This window comes from Choloepus didactylus, chromosome 7 (genome assembly GCF_015220235.1).
Source record: "Choloepus didactylus isolate mChoDid1 chromosome 7, mChoDid1.pri, whole genome shotgun sequence".
In the NCBI taxonomy this organism is placed as follows: domain Eukaryota; kingdom Metazoa; phylum Chordata; class Mammalia; order Pilosa; family Megalonychidae; genus Choloepus; species Choloepus didactylus.
Window position 1 is genome coordinate 103,263,904 of NC_051313.1, and position 2,847 is coordinate 103,266,750.

Below are 2,847 nucleotides of genomic sequence, written 5' to 3' on the forward strand. Positions count from 1 at the left end.
TTTTCAGGTAATTTGTTACATAGCAATAGATTATTAACACACTTTGGTGGGTGGGAGGAGAAAGGGCAGACATTAGAATCCCTACTTTCAAGTCTGAACAAAGAAAATGATCCAGAAGGAAGTAGATCAGTGGCTGAGAAAAGATCATGTAGTAATGTGGAGGAGAAATGCAACGAGAAACTCAAACACCCTGTCTTCTAGCAAATTTTAGCTAAGAGGATCATCTCCCTTGTTTCATGATAAATATTTTCCATGATCTGTAAATAACAACAAAGAGCTTGTAAGCTGAATATGATCTCAGTTCTCTAATACTGAACACAAATTCCAGAGACCTTTGGGTAGCTTATGATGCTAATCAAGGAGAAAGGCATAGAGAGAATGTTTTCCTCTCTCTTAAGGTCTCCCTGAATCTTCTCATTTATTTCTTGCTTACTCCATTTTCTTCTTGCAATATTTCCTCATTAGACAGATGTGAATGTTACAGAGGGATAAAAAAAGAACACTTTTTGCTCTCCTCACAGTTTAATTTTCCATATACTTTCTTAGAATATAGATAGTGCTTATTTACTTAAAAAGAACTGTAGCTCAGCTAAAAATATTTGCTTTATGAAAATGATGTCATGCAGTTGAAAATATTTGTCATGTGGAAACTGATTTGCTTTGATTTAGTAGAGGTGGTGTGATGTAGAATAAAGAATAAGAACTTAGAAGTGTAATATTTCTTCTATGGTTTATCAACTTTGTGACTTTCATTGTTTCTAAATCTTAATGAATCTCTGTTTTCTCATCAGTAAAACTCAGATGGTGACATTTATCTCATAATGTTGCTTTGTTAAATTTATTAAGTAATGACAATAATGTCCTTGGAAACTTGTAATGTTTAGTAAATATTAATTGCCTTCTCTCAACCTCCTTCCTCTCACTTTCACCCACCATAAACACTTGACAAACATATACTTTCATACTACTCCCTACAATTGATGGTTTCTCAGAGAATATCACAAGACATTTTGTTTTCATAGGAGAACTTATCTTCAGTGCAGCACAGTAAACTCCACAGTCCACTGAAACACTACAACTTCTTTGTGGAACTCTTGGCCTGAGTTCCTTATTTCCCCTTGAAGACTAATGGAAATTTAATGTGAGTTTATTGTTTCCACAGATCATCTTTGAGAAATTCAGATGAAGCTGTTCATCAAGCTGAGAGAATGTGAGGTTTTTTCTAGGGAGGTTGGGCGATTCCAGAGATAACACATGGTCAACTCTGATTCTAACTCAGAACCATCTTTTGTAAAAAGGTTTATAGAAAGCTTTGATATATAGTTTCATTTAGGGGTTTTCCTGTGGGGAGCCGCTTTCCGGGTTAGGGCCTAGTGGACACGCCGCGACCTGCTCCAGAGTAGCCCCCGCCCATCGTTTGAGCCAAGACGGCGCCCGTATCCTGCTTCCGCATATGACGCATGAGGCAGCGGTTGCTGCTAGCCTATTGTACACGCTTGCGTACTGCCAGCACATTGGTTGTAACTATTGTATATAAGAAATTACCCGGGCTAGCCTCGGGGAGACAGCCCACAGGGAGCCGTGCCTGACGGCCGCATAGAGGTTGTTCTCCCACGGGGTATAGGGCCTCGTGTGGAATATGTAACAGAGAAAATTTTCTTCCTGGCTCCAGTAAAAGGCTTGCATTCACTGCCATTGCGTACCTCAAGTGTCAGTTTGTCTGCGTCTCTCCCTCTTTCCCTCTGTTCTCCTTGCCGGCCGAGGACAGGACGCGCGGGACCGAGCGAGAAGGCGCCGGACAAGTGGTGGCCCGTACGGGGCTCGAACCCGCGACCTTGGCGTTATCAGCACCAAGCTCTAACCAACTGAGCTAACCGTACGGGGCACATACCTTTCGCCTCGCTCCTTTTTCACTGCAGCGGACTTCCCGCGCCTGATCAGCGCGAGAAGGTGAGTGTTTCTTTTACGTGAGAGTCAGGGCCCGTGGGTTCTCAGGCGGTCCCGGGGACTCGGAAGAGCTCTCCGAGTGGTTAAAGTACAGCGCCGACTGCAAGCATGGGGCAGTCTGGAAGTTCGCCTTTATTGGCTCCTTTAAAAACCCTCCTGAAGCAGAGGGGTATCTCAGTTAAGAAAAGCTCCCTACAGAGGTTTCTCGATGATGTTGAAACTTTTGCCCCTTGGTTTCCCTCCACCGGCAGCCTCAGTCTGCCCTCTTGGCTGAAGCTTGGTCACGATATAGACCGGGCGCGTCAGACGGGCGTTTGTCTGGATCCAATTCTAGTCCCTATATGGGAGACCGTCCGCGCGGTCCTTGAACTGGAGTCGACTACAGGCCTAAGTCCGTCCTCCGCCTTGCAAGAGGTACGGCACGCTCTCCAAGAAACCCAGTCGGTGTCATCTGCGGCCGGCTCTCATAAAGGCAAGCAGCCAGAGTTGAGTGGTGGTAGCTCGGACACCTCTGCCTCAGAATCGGGTAGTGATGACGGTGAGGGAGCGGAAGCGCCTCCATTAATTGCTTGGGAGGAGCCTCCCGCCCCACCCACGCGGCCTTCCGCCCCGCCGGCTCCTGTCGCCGCGTCACAAAAAACGCCGCGGCTTCCGGTGGGCTGGTTGAGCGGCTCCGCCAAAGGCCCTTGCCGAGAGCTCCCACTAGTGCCCGAATCCGATAATCACGATGGTCCGCCTTTGCGGGACCCGGAGCCCCTTGCAGGCGGGCCGGGGGAGGGGCATCCACAGCCGTATCCCCCACCTGAATACTCAGGCCCCCTAGACCCCATACCATCAGAATGTGGAGGGAGGCATTTCTGGAAATGGGTCCCCTCTTTCACCTTTAGGCCTTTCGGTATA

At 47.3% G+C, this 2,847-nt stretch overlaps 1 non-coding gene across 1 annotated transcript; it reads right to left on the reverse strand.

Annotated features, from left to right (window-relative positions):
• Positions 1–1,806: 1,806 nt before the first annotated feature.
• Positions 1,807–1,885, reverse strand: TRNAI-GAU. The gene has a single exon. It is a non-coding gene; the product is annotated as a tRNA-Ile (tRNA).
• Between the last annotated feature and the right edge of the window lie 962 nt (positions 1,886–2,847).